This window comes from Oryctolagus cuniculus, chromosome 9 (genome assembly GCF_964237555.1).
Source record: "Oryctolagus cuniculus chromosome 9, mOryCun1.1, whole genome shotgun sequence".
Taxonomy (NCBI): Eukaryota; Metazoa; Chordata; class Mammalia; order Lagomorpha; family Leporidae; genus Oryctolagus; species Oryctolagus cuniculus.
The window spans coordinates 31,671,085-31,689,258 of NC_091440.1; the positions used below are offsets into that span (position 1 = coordinate 31,671,085).

The 18,174-nt window shown below is 37.7% G+C and overlaps 1 long non-coding RNA gene across 3 annotated transcripts in view; it reads right to left on the reverse strand.

The window, feature by feature from the left end:
- The window catches only part of LOC138843685 (uncharacterized), a 132,090-nt gene that overhangs the window by 51,210 nt on the left and 62,706 nt on the right, over positions 1-18,174 (reverse strand). The window contains exon 4 of one of the 3 annotated variants that reach the window (XR_011378617.1): positions 15,487-18,132. The exons of 1 other annotated variant lie outside the window; for it this stretch is intronic. This is a non-coding gene — a long non-coding RNA (uncharacterized lncRNA). Of the gene's footprint in view, positions 1-15,486; positions 18,133-18,174 lie in introns of those variants that run through there. One more of the 3 variants, XR_011378615.1, reaches the window with a different exon arrangement.

Sequence of the window (18,174 nt, forward strand, 5' to 3'; positions counted from 1 at the left end):
CAACTCAAAATTGAAGGAAAAGTCTGAACTTCTTCAATTCCTTAATCTTTTCAAAGAGATGACAAATAACTATTATGATTCCTTCTTCAACTCACATTTCTAAACTTTCACTATACCTTTTTCATTTACTTCTTGAAATATGATTTGTCATCAATATTTTTCAGATGTGTTAATTGAATGAAAAAACCCTCAGAAAGGTACCTAAACTGTGAGAAATAAGAAAAATGTAGAATATAAAAATTTACTTTAAGTGACTTCTTATCCTTAAACTCTTCTACTTAACATTGTCAATTTTCCTCCTCAACCTATTGAAAATAGGAAAATTGTTACTTATAATCTATAAACCAACTGTAGATTTCTGAAAGAGAAGTAAATGAATTTAAATAGAGTAAGTTTAAATTTCAGAAGATTAATTTAAATTTTATAAGAAAACCAAGGAAGAAATGATTTGCAAATTGCAGTTTCTTCCAGATTGAAGTCCAGAGAACAGAAGTACAGAGATGCCAACGCTGAGTGTGAATCAATCTCAGATAGTAGGGAGCATGGAATACGCCATCGTCTGGAAGGCATGAACACAAACCAACAGCAGGAAAGCCACGTCAGAGCAAAAGTAAGCAAACAAATCAGCAAGGCAGCGCTCTGGGAGCAATTGGAGAACTAGAGTTGCAGCATTCAATAAAGAAATAAGTCAAAGTTACTGTGAAATGATTCTGAAGAACTGGAGTGGCATCAGCAATGTCTGGGAGTATCAGTGGAAGTTCTTTTGGAAGACTGGCTATTTTACTAATGTGTTCCTCAGCCTAGCTTAAATTGGCAAATCTCTGCACTGATGTGCAATCTTGCCAAAATATTCTGCATAAACATTATCCTAAAAAGTATTTTGAACTATAAAATTTAAATTAGGACTTGATAGGCCCAATATGTTTTATTTTTCAGTTTTCTGGCTGTGGGTTAAAGCCAAGAGAATAGCAAAAATTTTCCAAAAAGGCAATATGGGTAATTTATAAAATACCAAGCATTCCTAAACACTTAAAGTAAATCTCTGGACTTTTAATAGTTAATTTAGTATTATATTGACATATTTCAATGACCCCTTCCATTAAATAGAAATTGTAGTATGCAAAGACCGTGTCTTCTGAGGCCATTGTTGTGGGACAGCAGGTTAAGCCAATGCCTGCAAAGTCAGCATCCAATATGGGCACTTGTGCTTGTCCTGGATGCTCCATTTCTGATCCAGCACTCTGCCAATGGCCTAGGGAAAGCAGCAAAAGATGGCCCAAGTGGTTAGTTCTCTGCCACCCATGTGAGAGACCTAGAAGAATCTTCTGGCTCCTGGCTTGATTTCCTTGGCTACTAGAGACATTTGAGGAGCTAATCAATAGATGGAAAAATCTCTGCCTCTTCCTCTGTCTCTGTAATTCTCCCTTTCAAATAAATAAACAAATATAAAACAAAATAAAAAGGTCTTGGGCATTTCTTTTGTCCCTTTCTAAGAAAAGGAGGAAAGGGGAAACATGTTTTCTTATCAACACATAACTGAGAACACGCATTTTACAAGGCAAGACCTTACAAAAGTGTTCAAATGAGAGGACTTTACATTTAGAGTATAAGAGCTTACTTTACCAATAATGATGAAATGGATTTATTTAGTGAAATAAGCAAAACTCATTTTAGTAATGTAGTGATTCTATTAAGATACGAAAAAACAATAGGATTATTTTGGCCTGCATGAGGTAAATCAAATAAGCAAATCTTTTATGCAGTAATTTTTATCACTGTATATTTCTAACTCATTAAAGAAAGCCTGAGTTTCAAAGCCTAAAAATTTCTAAGTATCTCTTAATTGAATCAAGAATTTTTCTTTTGCTATTAATTTTCTTTAAAAATTAAACACACATTAATTTTGTAAAGATCTTTGTATTTGAACATATGTTATATTTTTTAATTCAAATGAAACTTTCTATAAATGAATCCTATAAAATAAAATATATCATTTACAATCTTTTTTTTTTTAATCTGGTGGGGGGGGGGGGGCCAGCGCTGTGACACAGTAGGTAAAGAAACCACCTGCAGTGCCAGCACACCATATGGGTGCCGGTTCAAGTCCCAACTGTTCTACTTATGATCCACCTCCCAGCTATGGCCTGGAAAAACAGTAGAAGATGGCCCAAGTCCTTGGGTCCTTGCACCGCACCTGCATGGGAGATTTGGAAGAACCTCCAGACTCCTGGCTTCAGATAGGTCCAGATCTGGACATTGCGACCATTTAGGGTGTGAACTGGCAGATGGAAGACCTCTCACATTCTCTCTCTCTCTCTCTCTCTCTCTCTCTCTCTTTTTCCTCTGCTTCTCTGTAACTCTGCCTTTCAGATAAAATAAATAAATCTCTTTTTTTAAAAATCTGGTGGTAATAAAGATACTCAGTAAGAACAAACTTCATTATGACTTTTTATTGGAAGAATATTGGGTGATGTTACAGAGCAAACGAGCTTAGAAGCAAATCAGAGAACCAGCAACTGAAGTAATCCAGGTGCTATCAGGATCTGCTATCTCCCTTCTTTCCTCCACCTCTTGAGTCACCTTCTTCTCTCCTCCTTCTTCCTCTTTCCTCTCCTATCCACCCTTGCATTCTTCTTTCCTCTCTCATTCTTTCTCCTGTCTCCCTTTTCTTCAGAGAGCCTACCTTTATTCCTCTGGTCCATGAGACAGGACATGAGTCTGCTCAAAGCTGTTGAGTTTTTTATATATCACAACTTTATCCACAATAAATATACTGTGTAAGACAATTCCAGGGAAAAGATGTATGATCATGGACCAATAAATAGACCAATTGATCTGAATCCAAGGGAATAAGATACTTCAATTTGTCCAGTTTGAAACTAACCAAATATTACATAATAAAATGATACCTTTAGACAATAAAGTATGACAAGGTGCAGTCCTTGGGACATCACCTGCTTCTTTCACAGGAACATTGGCAGGAAGCTGGATGTGAAGGATGGCAGCCAGTGCTCAACCGACACTTCAGTATAGTATGCTTCTTTTGCAGCCAGTGACTATTCCAGGCCAAAGAAAAAGACAAAGGCTTCTAAAGAACCAAGTGTGACACCCACATATTCATATGCTTCAAAAAATGATATTAATAACTTAAGCATAAATGTTGGCATCTTAGTGTGAATAAAGACTAACAGGGCTTCTGTCCACTGCTTTTTTTTTTTTATTATTTTATTTAATGTTCCTAGCATGAAAATAAAACAAACGGTGGCATTTAACTGCATCGTTTGGAATGAATTTTTGTCTAAATGTTTTTAGTGAGTAGTGATTTTCTTTAAAGTAAATGGGTTGTTTGCACCATTGAGTTAAAATTGACTTTATGGGCTGGCGCCTCATCTCACTAGGCTAATCCTCTGCCTGCGACACTTCCGGGCCCTAGTCCCGGTTGGGGCACCGGATTCTGTCCCGGTTGCTCTTCTTCCAGACCAGCTCTCTGCTGTGGTCCAGGAAGGCAGTGGAGGATGACCCAAGTGCTTGGGCCCTGCACCTGCATGGGAGACCAGGAGGAAGCACCCGGCTCCTGGCTTCGAATCAACACGACGCACCGGCCACAGCAGCCATTTGAGGGGTAAAGCAATGGAAGGAAGACCTTTCTCTCTCTCTCTCTCACTGTCTAACTCTGCCTGTCAAAAAATTGACCTTTATGAATGATAATGATTTTCACCATTTATTGTTTAGAACATAAGCTTCAGAGTGTGGTAATGTAGCAGCTATGTGTTAAATATGATGATCTCATTAACAATAATTTTAAAAGTACAATAATGTTATTACTCCTTCCATATTCTGCAATATTTGTACTAACAATTTCATAAGAATTTCATTTTTTTTTTTGACAGGCAGATTTAGACAGTGAGAGAGAGAGACAGAGAGAAAGGTCTTCCTTCCGTTTGTTCACCCCCCAAATGGCTGCTACAGCCAGTGCTGTGCTGATCCGAAGCCAGGAGCCAGATGTTTCCTCCTGGTCTCCCACACAGGTGCAGAGCCCAAGCATTGGGCCATCCTCCACTGTATTTCTGGGCCACAGCGGAGAGCTGAACTGGAAGAGGAGCAACCAGGACAGAACCTGGAGTGCCGGCGCTGCAGGCGGAGGATTAGCCTAGTGAGCCACGGTGCCAGCCATAAGAATTTCAATTAGATGATATATAATGGTGTAAAAATGGAAAAAGCTACACAAAGAGTTATAACTTTTCTCTACCATATTAACATGAAATTTAGTACAACCATTGTGACCCCAAAATATTCCAAAATTAAATATTTTATCACCATGAAAATAAGGGTTATAAAACTTAAATATTAAGTGGAAGTTCCTATTGTGTCCATAAAACCCACACTTTCAGCCTTTTTCCATAATTGTCCTTGAGACAGGAGCAAAGGCTGTTTTCTTGGGTTCTGTGGGCCCCAATGTGGACTTTGTTTCAGCAGAAAACTATTCTGTACCAGCCTCTATTCTATTCCAAGCTGCTCTACTGTGTTAGAAAATTTTCATCAAAAGCAAATACCTAACTGAAGCTACTTATGATAGAATTTTACTTCTTCTTAGTTTGAGGGTTCACTGTTTAAGATAAGGTAGCCCCATTTGTCTGTGGTCTGATGATGAATGGGAACTTGAATTATCATTATCTGTTTTCAAGTAAAATTGCTGAGTAACACTGTCAAAATAATACAGTAAAAAATGAAGAAAACTGTTGAAGTGAAAGAAAAGTAGTATAATAAATTTAGAAAAATTGACTATGATGTAAAGAATTCTGGAGAGAGAAAAAAACAGTAGGTCTAAGTTTCAGTACAGTATTCACTTAAGTATAACAGCAGAAAAATAGGTCAGAAATGTGTATGGGAACAGACGATGCCTCTCAAGTTTTCCACAGTAAAACTCCTGAGAAACAATTTTCTATTCAGATATAAAATGTTAAGAAAAAGAATCACTCAACATCCTCTGAAGAACAAAATCTATACTCATAATAATAAATCTTACTGTTTCAAATATGTCAATTTGTACCAATTTGCTAACTATGACTGGATTTGAATCTAAGAGATTGTTTTTATCAGCAGATTATTCTGTCAGCAAAAGTGTTCATTCCTTTTCCATGTTAAATATTTGCTCTTTGGATTTTATTTTCACTCCTCCTGATATGATGTGATTGTACAATGACCCAATGGGTCTTAGGAATTCCAGAAGGTGTGGAAACAGAGAATGGAGAAGATCTACTTAGTGAAGTAATTACAGAAAACTTCATCAATTCAGAGAAAAAAAGGTATATCCAAGTAGAAGAAGCACATAGAACTCCTAACAGACATAACCAGAAAAGATCTTCACCACAAAACATTATAGTCTAATTCTACACAACAAAACATAAAGAAAAGATTCTAAAATTTCTATGAGAGTAATTCCAGATTACTTTAAGAGGATTTCCAATTAGACTTATAGCAGAATTCGCATAAGAAACCCTACAGGCTAGAAGGGAATAGTGAAATATAATCTAAGTCTTAAAAAGAAAAAAAAATCATTTTTTAACTTTTATTTAATAAATACAAATTTACAAAGTACAGCTTTTGGATTACAATGGCTTTTTCCCCCATAACCTCCCTCCCACCTGCAACCCTCCCCTCTCCCGCTACCTCTCTCATCCCATTCACATCAAGATTCATTTTCAATTATCTTTATATACAGAAGATCAATTTAGTATATATTAAGTAAAGCTTTCAACAATTTGCACCCACAAAGAAACACAAAGTGTAAAGTACTGTTTGAGTACTAGTTATACCATTAATTTGCATAGTACAACACATTAAGGAGAGATTCTACATGGGGAGTAAGTGCACAGTGACTCCTGTTGTTGATTTAACAACTGACACTCTTGTTTGTGGCGTCAATAATCACCCAAGGTTATTGTCATGGGTTGCCAAGGCTATGGAAGCCTCTTGAGTTTGCCAACTCCAATCTTATTTAGACAAGGTCATAGTCAAAGTGGAAGTTTTCTCCCCGCTTCAGAGAAAGGTACCTCCTTCTTTGATGGCCCGTTCTTTCTGCTGGGATCTCAGTCACAGAGATCTTTCATTTAGGTGTTTGTTGTTGTTGTTGTTGTTGTTGTTGTTTTCCAGAGTGTCTTGGCTTTCCATGCCTAAAATACTCTCATGGGCTTTTTAGCCAAATCCAAATGCCTTAAGGGCTGATTATGAGGCCAGAGTGCTGTTTAGGACATCTGCCCTTCTGTGAGTCTGCTATGTATCCCACTTCCCATGCTGGATCATTCTCTCCCTTTTTAATTCTATCAGTTCTAGCAGACACTATTCTTGTTTATGTGATCCGTTTGACTCTTAATCCTATCATTATGATCAATTGTGAACTGAAACTGATCACTCTGTCTAGTGAGATAGATGGCCTTGGTACATACACCTTGATGGGATTGTATTGGAATCCCCTGGCACGTTTCTAACTTTACCATTTGGGGCAAGTACAATTGAGCATGTCCCAAGCTGTACATCTCCTCCCTCTCTATTCCCACTCATTTTTAACAGGGATCACTTTTCAGTTAAATTTAAACACCTAATAATAATTGTGTGTTAATTAAAGAGTTCAACCAATAGTGTTAAGTAGATCAAAAAAATACTAAAAGGAATAAAGTATTAAGTTGTCCCTTGACAGTCAGGACAAGGGCTGATCAAGTCATTGTTTCTCATAGTGTCCATTTCACTTCAACAGATTTCCTTTTTGGTGCTTGGTTAGTTGTCACCCATCAGGGAGAACAAACGATATTTGTCCCTTTGGGACTAGCTTAATTCACTCAGCATGATGTTAATAGTAGACTGGATAAAGAAATTACGGGATATATACTCTATAGAATACTATACAGCACTAAAAAAATGAAATCCAGTCATTTTCAACAAAATGGAGAAATCTGGAAAAACTGTCAATCCAGAATAGTGTACCATGCAAAACTTTCATTTATGAGTGAAGGTGAAATAAAGACCTTCCATAACAAATAGAAATTGAAAGAATTTGTCACCACAAATCCAGCCTTGCAAAAGATTCTTAAGGATGTGGTGAACAAAGAAACACAGAAAGATAGACATGATTATGAAAGAATGAGAAGGCAGAAAATCCCCCAGTAGAAGTATAAAAAGAATGCAAAATAAACAACAGGAATATTTATGGGAAAATGCAAGGGCAAAATCCTTACTTATCAATAATCATCTTGAATGTAAATGTCCTCAGAACTCCAGTTAAAAGATAAAGACTTGAAAAATGGATAAAAAAACAAGACCCATCTATTTGCTGCCTGCAAGAAACATACCTCACCAACAAAGATGCATGCATACTGAAAGTTAAAGGGTGGAAAATATATTCTATGCTAACAGAAAATAAAAAAGAGCTGGTCTTCATAACCCTGACTGTTAATGAACAACTTAATACATTATCCCTCTTAGTAGTTTTTTTGTCTGTTCTACTTAATATGACTGGTTTAATTCTGTAATTAATACACAGTTATTCTTAAGTGTTGAAAATTAACTGAAATGTGATCCCTGTTAAACATAAGAGTGGGAATAAGAGAGGGAAGAGATGTATAATTTGGGACATGCTCAAGCTGACTTGCCCCAAATGGTAGAGTTAGAAACATACCAGGGGATTCCAATTCAATCCCATCAACGTGGCATGTACCAATGCCATCTCACTAGTCCAAGTGATCAATTTCAGTTCACAATTGATCATAATGAAAGGACTAAGAGTCAAAGGGAGCACATAAACAAGTCTAGTACCTGCTAACACTAACCGATAGAATAAATAAAGGGGAGAGTGATCCAACATGGGAAGTGAGATACTCAGCAGACTCATAGAATGGCAGATGTCCTAAATAGCACTCTGGCCTCAGAATCAGCCCTAAAGGCATTCGGATCTGGCTGAAAAGCCCATGAGAGTATTTCAGGCATGGAAAGCCAAGACACTCTGGCAAAAGATCTCTGTGAGTGAGATCTCAGTGGAAAGAACAGGTCTTCAAAGAAGGAGGTACCTTTCTCTGAAGGGAGGAGAGAACCTCCACTTTGACTATGACCTCGTCTAAACAAGATAAGAGTCGGAGAACTCAGAGGGCTTCCATAGCCTTGGAAACTCATGACTGGAGCATAGGGAGATTACTGATGCCATAGACAAGAGTGTCAGTTGGTAAAGTCAACAACAGGAGTCACTGTGCACTTACTCCTCATGTAGGATCTCTGTCCTTAATGTGCTGTGCATTGAGATTTAATGCTATAACGAGTACTCAAACAATATATTTCACTTTGTGTTTCTATGGGGGTGCAAACTGTTGAAATCTTTACTTAATGCATACTAAACTGATCTTCTGTAAAAAAAAAAAAAAAAGAAATTATCAATTCCCAACTTGACTCTCACTGGGATTAAACATGACAATAGGTCTGATCTGATTTCATCATCATTAAAAAAAATCATCTATTATTTTTCACTTTATGTTTCTGTGTGGGAGCAAACTGTTGAAATCCTTACTTAATGTATGCTAAGCTGATCTTCTGTATATTAAGATAATCGAAAATGAATCTTGATGTGAATGGAAGGGGAGAGGGAGTGGGAAAGGGGAGGGTTGTGGGTGGGAGTGACGGTATGGGGGGGAAGCCATTGTAATCCATAAGTCGTACTTTGGAAATTTATATTCATTAAATAAAAGTTAAAAAAAAAAGAGCTGGTCTTGCCATCCTAATATCAGACAAAATAGAGTTTAACACAAAAACTTTTTAAAGAGACAAAGAAGGGCACTATGGAAAGATTAAAGGATGAGATCAATTAAACTGGAAGTTGTGACTATAATAAATGTACATGCAACTAATTACAGGATGCCTGGCTATTTAAAAGAAGTGTTAATGGATATATGGTGCCAATACAAGGGACTTCAATACCCCACTTTCAGCAATGGACAGATCAACCAGACAGAAAATCAGCAAGGAAACAAGTAAATCGACACTGAATGGACCTAATGGATATCTACAGAACCTTTCATCCCACAGCGGCAGAATATGCATTCTTCTCATAAATACATGGAACATTTGCTAAGTAGACCACATGCTAGGCCATAAAGCAAGTCTCAGAAAATTCAAAAAAATCAGAATAATACCATGCAGCTTCTCTGACTACAAGGGAATAAACCTGCAAATAAAAAAATCAAGAATCTCTAGATCATATGTAAACACATGGAGACTGAACAAAATGCTCTTGGATGAACAGTGATTCACAGAAGAAATCAAAAGAGAGATCAAAAAATTTCTGGAAACAAATGAAGACAACAATACATATCATAACTTATGGGATACAGCAAAAGCACTATAAAGAGGGAAGTTTATAGCAGTCAATGCCTACATGAAAAAAATTGGATAGGTATCAAATAAATGCTATCACTGCATCTCAAGGACCTAGAAAAACAACAACCCAAACCCCAAATTAGTAGGAGGAAAGGAATAATTAAAATTAGAGAAGAAGCCAGCGCAGTGGCTCAGTAGGCTAATCCTCCGCCTTGCGGCGCTGGCACACCGGGTTCTAGTCCCAGTCATGGCACCGGATTCTGTCCCGGTTGCCCCTCTTCCAGGCCAGCTCTCTGCTGTGGCCAGGGAGTGCAGTGGAGGATGGCCCAAGTACTTGGGCCCTGCACCCCATGGGAGACCAGGAGAAGCACCTGGTTCCTGCCATCAGATAAGCACAGTGCGCCGGCCGCAGCACGCCGGCCACGGCGGCCACTGGAGGGTGAACCAACGGCAAAGGAAGACCTTTCTCTCTCTGTCTCTCTCTCTCACTGTCTACTCTGCCTGTCAAAAAAAAATAAATTAGAGAAGAAATAAACAAAACTGAAACAAATACAAACATTGAAATGAAGAGATGGTTTTTTGAAAAAATAATCAAAATTCAGACACCATTGGTGCAACTAACTAAAAAAAAGGGAGATAAGGCTGGCGCTGTGGCTTAAGAGGCTAATCCTCCACCTGTGGCGCCGGCACACCAGGTTCTAGTCCCAGTCATGGCACCGGATTCTGTCCCGGTTGCCCCTCTTCCAGGCCAGCTCTCTGCTATGGCCCGGGAGTGCAATGGAGGATGGCCCAAGTGCTTGGGCCCTGCACCCATATAAGAGACCAGGAGGAAGCACCAGGCTCCTGGCTTCGGATCAGCGTGATGCGCCGGCCGCAGTGCACCAGCTGTGGCGTCCATTGAAGGGTGAACCAACGGCAAAGGAAGACCTTTCTCTCTGTCTCTCTCACAGTCTACTCTGCCTGTCAAAAAAATTAAAAAAAAAATAATAATAATAAAGGGAGATAACCCAAATAAATAAAATCAGAGATCAAAAAGGAAATGTAACAACAGAGACCAGATAAATAAAAAGAATCATCAAGAATTACTACAAAGAACTGCATGCCAACAAATTGGGAAACCTAAAAGTGAAGATTCCTAGACACATACAATCTACCACAATTGAGTCAGGAAGATGTGAGATGTGGAAAACTTTAACAGACCAAAAACCAAATGGAAATTGAAACAATAATAAAGAAACTTCCAATAAAGAAAAGCACAGGAATGGATGGTTTCACTGCTGAATTCTACCAGACATTTAAAGAAGCAGTAACTGCAATTCTCCTCAAGCTATTCAAAACATTGAAATGGAAGTAATACTTCCAACCTCTTTCTGTGAAGCCTGCATCACCTTAATTCCTAAGCCAGAAAAAGATATGACAGAGAAAGAGGATTATAGAACAATATACCTGAGTAACATAGTTGCAAAGATCCTCCACAAAATATTAGCTAATCAAATCCAACAACTCATCAGAAAGATCATTCACCTAGAGCAAGTGGGATTTATCCCTGGTATGCAGCGATGGTTTAACACTTGCAAATCAATCAATGGGTGTAGGCAGCCCATAGACAAATCATAGAGAAATCAAGGTCAGTCTTGGCTTGTGGAATTCCTGGGGAAAAAGTTCCATACTCCCATGTTGAAGGAGAATGATCAAACAAGAACACTCTGCTAAAATTAACTATGTTGTGACTGTGTTGTAGAAAGCCCAATAAGTTGCTTGTGTATGTTGTTAATTTCTGAGTTGCCTTGAGCTGCAACTGTTTATGCATAAATATCTCTGAGACACTGGAATAAATGAGCCTTGATCAGCCTTGTTGTCTTGGCTCCATTCTCTGCGTGCTTGTCCCTCTTTTCATTCCCACTCCCTCCTTCAGGTTCCATTCAACTGGTGCGGCAGGACCACACAAATGGGATATATCACATTAACAAATTGAAGAACAAAAACTATATGGTTATCTCAATAGATGTAAAGAAACCATTTCATAAAAAACAACATCTTTCCTGATGAAAACCTTAAGTAAATTGGGTATAGAGGAGCATTCCTCAACACAGTGAAGGCAATTTATGACAAACCCACAGCCAGAACCTTACTGATTTAAGAAAGTTTGCAAGAATTCCCCCTAAGATCTGGAATCAGACAAGTATGCCCACTCTCACAATTGCTATTTAATATAGTCCTGGAAGTTTTAGCCAGTACCATTAGGTATGAAGCAGAATTCAAAGGGATTCAAATTAGAAAGAAGGAAATCAAACTACCCCTATTTGCAGATGACATGATCCTTTATATAGGGGATCCAAAAAAGTCCAATGAGAGACTGTTGGAACTCATGAAAGAGTTTGGTAAAGTGGCAGGATATAAAATGAACACGGAAAAATTAATAGCTTTTACCATTGCTGTACACAGACAAGGTCATGGCTGAGGAAGAACTTTTAAGATCAGTCCCATTCACAATAGCTCCAAAAAGAACAAAATATGTTGGAATAAATTTAACCAAGGATGTCAAAGACCTTTTCAATGAAAATTACACAACACTAAAGAAAGAAATAGAAGAAGAAATTAAAAAATGGGAAAAGCTTCCATGCCCATGGATTAGAAGAATCAACATTATCAAAATGTCCATACTACCAATTACAGATTTAATGTAATTCCAATCAAAATACCAATGATTCTCTTTGTAGATATTGAAAAAATGATGATAAAATTCATATAGCTAAAGCAATATTATACAACAAAAACAAAGTCAGAGGCATCACAATGCCTGATTTCAAGACACACTACAGGGCAGTTATAAGCCTGGTATTGGAACAGAAACAGACTTGTAGACCAATGGAACAGAATAGAAACACCAGAAATCAATCCAGGTATCTACAACTAAATTATCTTTGACAAAAGAGCTAAAATCAAACCTTTGAGCTAGAATAGTTTCTTTGGAAAACAATTCTTAGTAAACTGGAAGCCAGCATGCAAAAGTATTAAACAAGATCCCACATTACACCTTACACAAAAATCCACTCAAATGGATCAACGACTAAATCTATGACCCAATACCCTCAATTTACTATAGAACATTGGGGAAACTATACAAGGCATTGGCATAAGAAAAGGCTTCTAGGAAAAGACCCCAGAAGCACAGACAGTCAAAGACAAAATTGGCAAATGGGATCACATCAAGCTGAGAAGCTTCTGCACTGCAAGAGAAACACTCACCAAAGTGAAGAGACAGCCAAATAATGGGAGAAAATATTTGCAAACTAGTCAACTGATAAAGGCTTAACATCCAGAATCTATAAACAGCTCAAGAACTTCAACAACAATAAAACAAACAACCTAGTTAAGGAATGGGAAAATAACTTGAACAGGCATTTTTCAAGAGAGGAAATTCAAATGGCCAACAGACACTTGAGAAAATGCTCAAGATCCCTAGCCATCAGGAAAATGCAAATCAAATCTACAGTGAGGTTTCACTTCACTGCAGTTAGAATGGCTAACACATAGAAATCAATAAAATGCAAATGCTGACAAGGATATGGTGAGAAAAGTACCCTGGTACTGTTGGTGGGAATTTAAACTGGTGCAGCCACTGTGGAAGAAAGTCCAGAGATACCTCAGAAATCTGAATATAAACCTACCATATGATCCAGCTATACCTTTCCTTGGAATTTACCCAAACCAAAAGAAAACAGTACATGAAAGATTTATCTGTAACCCCGTGTTCATTGCAGCACAATTCATAATAGCTAAGATATGCAATCAACCCAGATGCCCATCCACTATTGACTGAATAAAGAAACTATGGGATCAATACACTATGGAAGGCTACTAATCTGTAAAAAAATGAAATCCTGTTTTTCACAACAAGATGATCACAAATCAAAGCAATTATTCTTAGTGAAATAAGCAAGTATCAAAATTCAGATATCATATTTTCTTCATGATCTGAAGTAACTAATAAGGTTCCTGTAATAGAATATATTGAAGTAAAACAGACATTGTGAGAAGCAATGATTGTTTATAGCCCTTGTCTCTTTCATTGGGGAACAGCCTTTTTTTTGTTTTATTTTGTTTTCTCTTCATATTATTTGGTAAACTCTTTTACTTAGAGTAGGGTTAACTATACAATCATTGAATGTACTAGAAAAAGATAATTGTAAAAATTAAGAGTGGGAATCCAATAGGGAGGGGGACAAAGGTATAGAAAGGGAATGGGAGGGAGGTTACATGGGAAAGTGCCTCTATGTTCCTAAAATGGTATAAAGGAAATATACAAAATTTGTATAACTTAAATAAAATATATAAATAAAAGTGATTATGTTTAAGACCTGAATAACTACAAACTAAAGGAAATAAATATAACAGTGTGTTTTTTCAATTATTTACTTTTTTTGACAGGCAGAGTTAGACAGAGAGAGACAGAGAGAAAGGTCTTCCTTTTCCATTGGTTCACCCCCACAAGTGGCTACTACAGCCAGTGCGTTGCAGCCGGTGTTCTGCACTGATCCGAAGCCAGGAGCCAGGTGCTTCCTCCTGGTCTCCCATGCAGGTGCAGGGCCCAAGGACCTGGGCCATCCTCCACTGCGCTTCCAGGCCACAGCAGAGAGCTGGCCTGGAAGAGGAGCAACCGAGACAGAATCCGGGGTACCGGCGCCGCAGGCGGAGGATTAGCCTAGTACTTTTGATGCATAAATCCTTGAGATTTTTTAATTGCTGTAGTTAAAAGTAATAGAAATAATTATATTCTTTTCTGGTCAGTCTTTAGATGGACAAGCCTGTCACCATCTTCAATAAGTATAACATCCAGGGTGAGTTGTCAAGTTGAATATGTACTTAGAAAGCAGCAACAATTCCTGGGTAAGCCCACTCAAACTAAGACTGAAAATATTGATTTCATCAGCCTGAGCAATAGCAAATCCCTGCAGACTACAAAAACAACCCTCTGAATGAATGAACGTAAGTATTACAAAAATAAAAAGAGAAGCCCTTCATGGATCAAAAACCACACAGACTCTCTGAGAGGTGAAATGATAATGAGAATGAGCAGGAGAGATTGAAACATGGGAATACAAAGTAGAACATCATACTGAAGACGCCAGGCTGCACTGTGTTCATCCAGTCCTGAGAATAGTGGAGTCTGAGCATGGAAGACATCCCAGGGAAAGAGTCTCTAAGGAAATACACGTCTCCTTAAATATAATTGAACACAGAATAGCAAATAAGCCTTAGCATAAGCTCTCTACACTTCTGCCAAGCAGGCTGTGCAAATGAGTGCAGCAGAAATTCTAATAAGCAATATTGATACAAACATACACAATTGTGAATCATATCACACACAAAAAAGAAAGCAACACAATGAAAGAGATGTAGACCCAACCAAGAAAATAATGTACAGGTGACAAAGCAAAGCTGATGAAATGATCAGAACAAGATTTTTAAAAAGCATAATATTCCTAGAAACCTAGAGAAACATTTTCATATAAAAAAGTTGCGGGCCAGCACCGTGGCTAACTTGATTAATCCTCCGCCTGCAGTGCCAGAATCTCATATGAGCACCAGGTTCCAGTCCTGGTTGCTCCTCTTCCATTGCAGCTCTCTGCTGTGGCCTGGGAGGGCAGTGGAGGATGGTCCAAGTGCTTGGGTCCTTGCACCCACATGGGAGACCAGGAAGAGGCACCTGGCTCCTGGCTTTGAATTAGCAGAGTGCCAGCCGTGGAGGCCATTTGGGGAGTGAACGAACAGAACCAACTGTCTCTCTCTTTCACTGTCTATAACTCTACCCGTGGAATAAAAAAAAGTTGCTATATAAATGTTTTTAAACGAATCAATCTTACTTCACAAAGGGAAAAAAAATTCCAAGCATTGACTGCAAATTAACTTGTATTTGAGTCTTTAAAAGTTAGCTGTTACTTCTACATCAGAAATTTTCCAAATTTTCATGAGCTTAAGATCATCCCACTGATTCTTTCTCTATTTTTCTTTTCAATTCATCAGTCTCCTTCCAAATGTGGAATAGAATCGCAAAAGATAGATGACAGAGCTTCCAATATCCCTAGTACTGTCACAGGCTTAAATTCCTAAGATAGTATTCATGTTTTTTTTTTGTTTGTTTGTTTGTTTCTTGGGTTTTTTTAGATTTACTTATTTGTTTGAAAGCCTGAGTTACAGAGAGAGGGAGAAAGAGTGAGAAAGAGAGAGAGATCTTCCAAATGCCCATTCATCCCCCAAATGGGGGCAATGGCAGGAGCTGGACCAGGCCAAAGCCAGGAACTAGGAATTTCTTCCAGGACTCCCACATGGGTGCAGGGGACCAAGCACTTGAGTCAATTTCTGTTGCTTTCCCAGGAACATTAGCAGGGAACTGGAATAAAGCATAGCAGCAGGGACTGGAACTGGCACCAATATGGGATGCTGGCATCACAGGTGGCAGCTTACTCCACTGTACCACAATGATGGCCCCAGCACTTGAATGTTTGACAATTCACCTACATAATTTATGACTAATAACAGAATTCACTATATTTGTCAAAGTCCAAAAGGGTATATATACATCCAGTACTAAAAATTGACTGCACATCCTCAGCTGAATTTTTATTTCATTTTTATAGATGAGAGATAAAATCCCTTTCATTAACTGTTTCCTGAGAAAACTAGCTCTAAATATTCCTTAGCCAAATCATTTCCTCTAATATGAAGAAATGCTCAAGGCAGTGCCATCCAGCTCAGCTGTTCTACCTTTCGTAGAAGTCAACATTTTGAATGCATTTGTTACATTAAGAATTGAAACAGAGACTATCAATCAGACTTTCAGATCCTGTTTTAATCAAAACCCATTCAGGAAACAGTCTGAAAAGCCAGAACTTTCAATGCCCCTGTTCAAGAAGATTTTTCCAGCTGATTTGCAGCCCACAGAGGAAGAACAAACACTGGCGATGCTTCCTATTTAATTTGGTATAAGTTCATAAAACAAATTGCCCAGATAATTGGACATGTCTTCAATTCTACACTACATTTTCCATAGATGTAAACCAGATTTATATCTTCGAAGTGCAGCAATAAATGTGCATGGGTTGAAGCAGATCCATGCCAAGTCTTATGTCAAAGTGAAATAAAAAATTAGACAGACCACTTGGAGTAATCAAATCTGTCAGCTCAATTAACGTAAAATATTGATTAGAAACTCTAAAGTCTGTGAAAATTTTTTGAATTTTTTTCCAAGTACAAATATACATAAACAAGAAATAACTATTTTGAAAAGATTACCTAAAAATAAGCATCATCCTAAATCCTGTAGGTGATCTATAAATGCAGATTTTTTTCTACTGTTCCTTTCTTTTTTTCCTTTTCCTTGGGAGAGTTCAAAACCCACTCACACATGGAAACTACTATCTTGAGGCTAAATTCCCATTTTCCTCTGAGGAGATTTTCCACCCCCGCTGAAGTCAGAGTTGGCAATTATGCCTTTCTAGACTGGACTGTCTGTTCACCATTTGTCTGGCCCATGGTCCAAAATGTAAAAAATAATAGAGGTCAACAACATTGCATTAGGATGCATAAGCTGGTTTTTAGGCACATCTGTTAGTCCAGCAATAACTAAATAAATCAAGTTATTATAAGCAAAGCTTAAACCTAAGGGCACCCTCTAATTGAAATCTTCCTTTTTGTGGTCAAGAAAAAAGAAAAATATTAATGGTAATAAAATAGAGAGAGCAGAATTTCCATCTGCAAAAACTTTCCTAAGTCTATATACTTCTTCAGGCTGTTTGCCAAAGGCAACATTCCAGAGAAAGCAACTTAAATAATGCCCCATTCCAGCAATGGAGGGAAGTAGATATACAGATATGCACATATCAAGTGTTATTAGTAACACATTTCAAGGATTTTTTTTAAAAAGAAAAGCACATTTATTTTAAAGTGATAAACTATTTTCCCAAAATCTCTCCTCATGTTTGTGTTTAAGCAAGCTATTTTACTATTCATTGCTATTGTAGCCAATATACTCTACACAAATACACTGCCTTGCCTCTGCTTCTGCTTTTCCTGTTGTTTCTATAATAGATAGGACATCCATTTGACCGAACTAGAAACATAGCTATCACTCTTGTTTCTTTCTCCCCTACCTCTGAATGGAATTTATGATAGATAAAGACCTGATAGCTCTAACTGTTGAGTATTTTCAAAGATATTCTTTTTAGCCTTACTACAACTATTGATGACTTCTCTCTGCCTATATGTTCAACCTTTTCAAGTTCACCATTCAAGTTTCAGAGTATTCTTTCAAAGGTAAATTCAGCCATGTCTATCTCCCCCTTAAAATCTCTATGACTCCCCAATATCTTTATTGAGGTACTAACTTCTTGGTTTAGCAAACGTAAGATTCTCCAAATGCCTTTGTTTTATCTCATCTCCTACCACTTGCTGAAAATCTGCAATGCTTTAGACTGCAGTTTCCAAAACAATCCATGCCCTTTCATGATCTGTGCCCTTGTATATTTTTTTCCCTACAGGAAATACTTCCCTTCACTAGTTTATCATTTAGAATTTAGTCAAAGATATATTGAAATCAAAATTCAGTTATTTTGAAAATTTCCTCTATCATCCTCACAACACTTGACATCCCATCTATATAATTGCTGGTCATATGGCAGCTCTATTGTTTCATTCTCTTGGATGTGTCTGCCCCATAAGTAGTGGTTCCTGAAAAGGAATGACCAAGATGCTCTCCTCTTGAATGTCCTGAACCTGATTTAAAAAAAAAAAAAAAAAAAAACACTCATTAGTTAT